Source organism: Echinops telfairi, unplaced genomic scaffold (assembly GCF_000313985.2).
Source record: "Echinops telfairi isolate 266 unplaced genomic scaffold, ASM31398v2 ScPeMD7_7469;HRSCAF=8507_1, whole genome shotgun sequence".
Taxonomy (NCBI): Eukaryota; Metazoa; Chordata; class Mammalia; order Afrosoricida; family Tenrecidae; genus Echinops; species Echinops telfairi.
Window position 1 is genome coordinate 63599815 of NW_022111373.1, and position 8232 is coordinate 63608046.

The following is an 8232-nucleotide window of genomic DNA, read 5'->3' on the forward strand; positions in this document are numbered from 1 at the left end:
TCTAGAAGTGGAAGCACGGGGCCAATTGCTCCTGAAAACTGTCATTGCCCTCCTGTAGTTTCACTGACCTTGCGTCCATGATATGACCTGTGATCTTCCTGCATTACTTCACTGTTCTTTGTCATCAACCTGCAGCTATATGAGTCTTAAAAGGACCCCAACTAGCACTGGGCCCATGGATTTAAGCTGGACTAGGCTGATATACCTGCTTGATAAAAGATTAAATATAAAGTTCATTGTTCTATATATGTGTGCTACAGGTTTTGTATCTCTAGACCAGTGGTTCTCAACCTTAGAGCCATGATCCTTCAATACAGTTGTTCCTGTTGTGGTGATCCCCAACCATAAAATTATTTTCGTTGCTACTTCATAAGTAATTTTGCTACTGTTATGAATTGTAATGTAAATATTTGATATGCATGGTGAATTTTCATTGTTACAAATTGAACATAATTAAAGAATTGTTACAAATTGAACATAATTAAAGCATAGATCACCAAAACAATATGTAACTATATATTGTGAAATATTTATTTCTAATTACAAATAAATGAAATTTTGTCTTGAAGCATGGTGTAGCATGGGTAACAATCTTCACGCCGGGTACTCGTATGTGGGCGAATCTGCATGTGGGTGGACCCACCTGGAGATGATAGAGGAGCAGTTTCTTGCTTCCTAAGACTACCAGAAATACGTATTTTTCTATGGTCTTAGCCAACCCCTGTGAAAGGGTCATTTGACTCCCAAAGGGATCATGACCCACAGGTTGAGAACCGCTGCTCTAGACAATTCAATCTAATACACGGTCTTAAGACACAAAATGCTGACAGCGTCCTTTAGAAAATATCTTTTCAACATCATTTTTTAGACTACATTTGCACAGTAAATTTCAAAATTCAGAGATAATGACATGTTTCATTTGATGTTTTCAAAATCAAAAACCATCTTGATGACATTTAGTGATGAGATATATGTTGCTTTTCGTTAGTTGGCCTTGAGTTGGTTCTGAACGGTAGAGACCTATGCACAACAGAAGGAAATACTGCGCAGCCCTACCCGTTCTCACCATTGTGCTTGAGGCCAGGGCTGGAGTCACACTGTGGTGAGGGCTATTCTCTTTTTCACTGACCCTCTACTTTATAAAACACAATGATCCCTTCTAATAACCTGCCCATGGGGAAGGGGATAGAGTCTCTCCATCCTTGCCTCTAGGGACAATGTTGACTGTACTTCTCCAAGACAGATATGTCTGCCTTTATGAAATGTATATTAGGCATTACTTCAAAGATTGTAAAATATATATAAATATTCTGAGAATTACCATACTAGAGATTTTATTAATTTAGTTTAAATTAATTAAATTTAAAATTCTTTATATCCATTGCTTTAAAAGATTGCCTTAATTTTCTTAGATTCAGTGTACTAAATTTCTATTTATTATTTTGGGAATAAGAGAGAGATTGAAGGTGAAGGTGACAAGAAGGATATCAGAAAAGATATGCTTATTTGTGGCATTATTCTATTGGTTGCTGATCTTTATCGTTTTCTTTTTTCTTTTTCCTTTTAATGCAGGGGAAAGTGCAGACACATTCCCACACTACCACAGATTGTGCAGTTGAGTTTCCCATATTTGGGGAAATCACAGAAGTCAGCACAGCCATAGTGCAATGGATGAGCATCTCCCTGGGAAAACCACCTTCGCGGTCCTGCTGTCTGTCCTGCCAGGTAAGTATGATCTTTATAGTTTTAACATTAATATAAATTGTAGAATCAATGGATACCAAATTAGTGTTCACAAAAACAATGTTTCTCAAGTGAAACTTATTTGAGAAATTGAAAAAAAAAATGATGCTCTAATCAGTAATAAAGGAGCCCTACAGGAAAAAAGATGCGGGTTTCTACTCCTGTAAAGAGTTGCAGTCTCAGGAAACCACAGTGGCAGTTCCACCCTGTCCTATAGTGTCGCTGTAAGTCAGCATCTATTCCATGGCAATGAATCTCTTGGTTGCGTAAACCAGGGCCTTGCTAGTTATTCAAATCCACTAGCTGCTCTACAAGAGAAAGATGAGACTACATGCTTCTTTAAAAATCTACAGCCTTGAACATCTTATATATGGTAACGATCAGTTTGCATTAACTCAATGCTAGTAGGTTTAATCCTTAATATGTTGATTCTATAAATTGCATTAGGGTGTGTGTGTGTTTATTTTCTGTTTTAATCTGCCTTGGCTAAATTTCAAAACCTCCTTGCTAATTTATGGTAGAGTCATCATGAGTACTGATCCACGACGTCAGCTTCCATGCTGCTGGACTTGTGACCAGAGGTGCCTACTCTCTATGCACAACCTTATACTCAGAGACCAGTTTTGTGTTACCCAATAGTGACTGGTTGACTGGTGTTACCTAGATAACCATACTCGAACCACCTCAAAGCTGATGGAAAACATAATGCTTAACTCAGTGAGATAGTTCAGGTTTATTGTGCCAACCTGGCTGATAAACGCATGGGGAATGAATTGAAGGGTGGAGAGATAAATGAATCAGTGAGCCTCACCTTTCTAGTTCTCGGGTCTCTTGCTCTCTGATGGTCGTATCAGTGTGTGGCTGCCATAGCTGGCAAGGCTCACTTCCTGTGAGACATTCCTGAGGAAAAGCCACATGGACTACCCCTGATGCAGCTCTGGGTGCTGGAGAAGCTGTGTGGAGACTCCCACCAGCGCGGAGATGCTTATACTGCCACGGGGTTCAAAGATTTTCTACCACTGGCCTGCGATCCTCCTGCACTCAGTGTCATTGTGTGTGTTTTGTGAGTTTGAGGAGGACTTTGTAGATTGGTGTCGGACATATGGACAAAGTCGGACTTATAGGCTTGGACTGAACTGTGTTTGGGTGCTTTCTGAATGTACACTTGCCCTATATATAAACCTCTCTCTTACACGCATATGAGTTTCTGTGGATGTGTTTCCCTAGTTTGCCCAGACTAACACACCCAGTAATCAGAGATAGCACTCCCTGTGCTCATGCCCTATAATCACCTGGGTAGACACAACACGTCATCAACAGTGCCAATCACATTCTGACAGTCACCATATTTACCTCTGCCAAACCACAATCACAAGATCCTAGGGCCAAAATCTATTGATCTCTCCGCAACATATCTCATACTCAAATAGTTGTTGTAGGCCATTTGGACTTGCATTTACAACCCTTGATACTCCTCCACCCACTGAAATACCAATATGTGCTCTGCAGACCTACACTATCGAATATTATTTCCTCTCAGAGAACTCCAGAGAACACACTAACAAGTAGCATCAATCAGAAAGGACTTAATATTCCATAAGGGTAGTGGAAGAACACTGATTACATTTTTTGCCAATGTCAGAGAAATAACTGGCTATCTAATCTCATTTAATCTGGCAAGGTAAAACATGTGAACTGAAACAAACAGCATTCATATGCAGGTGAGACTCACCATACAGCCTAGGGAAAGGAAGTCAAATCCAGCCAACAGACAACATCACAATTACACATAGTGAAAAAACACAAGAAAACAACTAAAATAACATTGAGACATTAGAAAAATCACAAAGACATTCTAAATTTACATAAAAGAAACAAGGTACAAATGTATCAAAACAAACAATGGAAACACACACACACACACCAAACATTGCTATTGTTATGTTCCATTCGTTGGTCCTGATTCATAGTCAACCTCTGTGCAATTAAAAAAACAACATTGTCCTGTCCTGCATGATCTCACAAAACATTCTTCATTTTTTGGTCCATTGTTGCTGCTATCATGTTTTTCTCTGAACCTCTATTTTATAAGGTTGTCTTTAGTGTTTTCATCCTTTACTGAGTATGACATTTTTCCACAGGAACTGGCCCAATACCTCATAACTTGTCCAATATACAAGGCATAATATTTCTCAAATCTTGCTTCTAAGAAAGCATTGCACATCTTCTTTTTCTTTCTATTTTTCTGTTTTGTTGGAACATGAAGTTTTATTTATGGATAATGAAATTTGAATTTTTTTAATTAAATCATTTTATTGTGGGCTTGTATAACTCTTATTACAACCCACATATACATCCATTGTGTCAAGCACTCTTGAACATTTGTTTCCCTCATCATTCTCAAAACATTTGCTTTCTGCTTGAGCTCTTGGGATCAGCTCCTCATTTTATCCCCTCCCTCCCCACTCCCTGCTCGCTCTTGAACCCTTGATAATCTATAAATCATTACTATTGTGTCATATCTTATACCGTCTAACATTCCCCTTCACCCACTTCTCCACTGTCTGTCCCCCAGTGAGGAGGTTATATGTAGATCCTTGTAATCTGTTCTTCCCTTCTCCCTCAATTTCCCTCCACCCTCCCAGTATCGCCATGCTCACTACTGGTCCTGACGGGTTCTTCTGTCCTGGATTCCCTGTGTTTCCAGTTCCTATCTGTACCAGTGTACATCCTCTGGTCCAGCCAGATTGTAAGGTAGAATTGGGATCATGATAGAGGGGGGAGCGGGAGGAAGCATTTAAGAACTGGAAGAAAGTTTTATGTTTCATTGTTGCTGCACTGCACCCTGACTGGCCCATCTCCTCCCCGTGACACTTCTGTATGAGGATGTCCAATTGCCTACAAATGGGCTTTGAGTCCCCACTCCACACTCTCCCTCATTCACAATGATATGATTTTTTGTTCTTTTATGCCTAATACCTGATCATCGACACCTCGTGATCACACAGCCTGGTGTGTTTGCTCCATGTGGGCTTTGTTGTTTCTCAGTTAGATGGCCGCTTGTATACCTTCCAGCCTTTAAGACCACAGATGTTGTATCTTTTGATAGCCGAGCACCATCAGCTTTCTTCACCACATTTGCTTATGTAATTCCTTTGTCTTCAGTGATCGTGTCGGGACAGGCTGGTGTGCTTCTTCCATGTGGGCTTTGTTGTTTCTCAGGTAGACAGATTTGTGGATACTCTGGCAGTTCATATGTTTAATATTTTTAACCAAAAGTATACTTCAAATGATCCAATTCTCCCTTATCCTTTATTCACAAGCTTTCACATGCCTAGGAGGCAATTGAAAACAAGATGGCTTGAGTTACACTCATCCTATTCTTCAAGGTAACATTTTAGTTACTAGCATTTATTATTTTTTCATTGTTTCTTTTGAATTAGTGAGGAGTTACAGAACAGGATATCAGTTTAATATTCAACTATTCATAGATAGTTTGTGTCACAGTACTCTTGTATTCTCCTCAATTCAACACCACTCCTCTAATCTGCTCCTGGTTTTCCACATCCACTACTTCCTATATCCAATTCTCCATCTCTCCTAACCCATCTGAAGTTCCTTCTTGGAAAAATTCTGCACCCATGATCTCAAGTGCTTTATTATTCTAAGGGTTTTTGAACCTCACTAGTGCTATTGTTCCCCTTACACACATCTACTATTTAGCTGAAAAGTCACCCATGGGAGTGAATTTAGTTCTAGAAATGAAGGGTGACAAAGTCCATATTCTTTGTGGTTTCACCAATCAATACCCAGTAAGCCTAGTTTCTTGTGTGATTTTGAATTTTCTTTCACCCCGCCTAGGGCATTCTAATGTGATCCCTTCAAAAGCAGTTGCAAATTGTAGCTGAGCATCTCTTAGTTCTTCTTGTCTCAGAGTCATGGGAACTTGTGTTATGGTAGTCCAAAAGTCCATTGGAATAAATGTTCCCATGTATTTTTTTATATTCATTACAATCCGTTCCTTTTGTAGTAGTTACATAATCTGTAACTGTTAATTTGAGGGTTAATAGTGGAGTCTAGTCTATCAATCAGGATATAGCAAATGAAGCCTCTATGTGTGCATGGCCTCCTCCTAAGGATTCTGAGAACTCCTGTATTTCCTCTTTGGAGGCGGGAGGTGCACTCTCTTTCTGCTCACTACCTGAGAGGTGCTGTACAGACAAGACACATGGTGCTATGCCCTGGGAGCTCGAGAAGCCACATGGATCTACCTTGATTCAACCAGACCTCTGGAGTTGGAGAAGCCACATAAAAATCCCTGCCAGAGCTGAGATGCTTACGCTACCAGATCCACAAGACTTCCAACCCACAGGCTTTTGATTCTCCTGTATTCAGCATCATTGCATGTATTTTTTGAGTCTGAAGAGGACTTTAGAGATTGATATTGGACATATGGGCTAATATTGAACTTATGGACTTGATCTGGACTGAGCTGGGATGTCTTCTCAATATTAAACTGCTATTGTATATAAAGCTCTTTCTTATACACATATCAGTCTCCATGAAATTGTTTCTCTAGTCTACCTAGACTAACACACCTTCAACAGGGAGAGAATATATTTGAACTTTCTATGACAAATAATAATATTGTAAAAACTTCACTTACTACTCACCAGTTCAGGGAATGAAACTTTGCCTTTCTAGACAGTATTTTTCCAATTGACCTTGGTGTTCCTTAAGATTCTGGTCCTGAATCCCCAGATCCAGCTACTTACTCTCTCATGGTGTTTAGTTATGTCTAAGATGTTTTTAAAACTTTTTGTCTCCGATAAGCTACACTGCTTCATGCATATATTTACAGCAAAAGTAAATACCTCAGAACAAATACGTTCTTTTTAAGCTATATAGATATTTGTGGGTGTATTCTCATTCTTTGCCCCAACATATCCATTCAGAGTGCATGTCTATCCATGTATCTACTCATAGGTCATTATCATTGCATGATGCACATGTAACTGTATTTGATCTCTGTGGTTTTTATTCTTGTAATCCTCCCAGTGTTTTCATTTGCCTCATCATTTCCCCCCCAAAACTCAATCTTGTATATTGTATTTCCCTTCATCCAAAGTCACTTAAGCTTTCTGCCCTTCTTCTCCAGATAACAATCTTTTTTATTCTTTTAGTTTGAAAACATTTTGTTAATTTTTTTACAATATTTGTCTACTATACTATCTGTTATTTTGTGACTAAGTAATTTCACTCAGCATCATGTTCTCCGGGTTCACACAGGTTGTGTGCTGTTTCATTCACTTGGCATCATTCTTGAATGTATTATAGGTTTTTCTATTGTGTGATTGTACCATAGTTTGTTTCTCCATTTTTACATCAATGGACATTTGAATTGTTTCCATTATTTTTGCAACTGTGAATAAGGCTATAATGAATATGTGTATTTATCCATGCAATGGCTCTTATTTATTTAGGACATATACAAACTATAAGGGTTGCTATGGCATGTGGTACTTCTATTAGCATATTTTTGAAGAAATGTCTTATCCCTTTCCACAGTGTTTTCACAATTTTACTGTCCAAACAGTAGCATATGAGGGTCTAGTCTGTCCACATCCTTGTTAGCATTTGTTGTTTTCTGTTTTATTGTTTTTAACTTTATTATTCATGCTGGGGTGAGGCAGTATCTTGTTTTGATTTACATTTCTCTACTGCAAACTGTTCCTGAGCTTTTATTTCTTCGTATGCTTTGGGTGTTTTAATTTCATCAGTGGCAAAGATCCGTTTTGTTCTGTTTTCATCTGCCCATTTTAAAAACAGATTATTAGTCTTTTACTTTTCAAAAGGTGGATATTGTTGATAATTTTGGAGATTAATCTCTTATTCCATATACATTTTGGATCCCATATAAGTTTTGAATTAACTGTAACGTCATTGATTTAAAACTACCAGAAGATCTGACAGAGAAAGTTGAGGTCATCTGTTCCCATAAAGATCTACATCCTTCGATATTTTTTGGTAAGGCTGTTATGAGTTAGAATTGACTAGGTAGCAAGAGAAGGATAACTCATTTTTTCAATGGCTTACTGTTGGTGGTTTTATGTACATGATTTCATTTAAACTTTACAAGATTATAGCAAGGTAATTACTACCTAAACATGATCTCACCAGAGCTAACTACATTTTTGTGCATTCCTTATAGATTTGCTCACAGAAAATAAAATCCTCAATTAATATTTTGAATTAATTGGTTTCAAATTCTATAGGTTTTATTTTGCCTTCACATTAAATTTATCCAATTACGGTTTCTCCAATTCTCATTGATATATGGTGCTTTTTGACATAACTAAATGAAATAACTGTCCAGTATTCCCCTATGTTTTATCATTATATTTAGAAGTGTTTATTTCATTAACTCAGGGTGTAATATTGTTCTATGTGCGGTTCTATACTCAAATCAGCTAAATGGATATTTCCCCC

The 8232-nt window shown here is 38.1% G+C and overlaps 1 non-coding gene across 1 annotated transcript; it reads right to left on the reverse strand.

Annotated features, from left to right (window-relative positions):
- Nucleotides 1–1569: 1569 nt before the first annotated feature.
- On the reverse strand, nucleotides 1570–1733 carry LOC115873960. The gene has a single exon (XR_004048727.1). It is a non-coding gene; the product is annotated as a U1 spliceosomal RNA (small nuclear RNA).
- Nucleotides 1734–8232: the final 6499 nt, after the last annotated feature.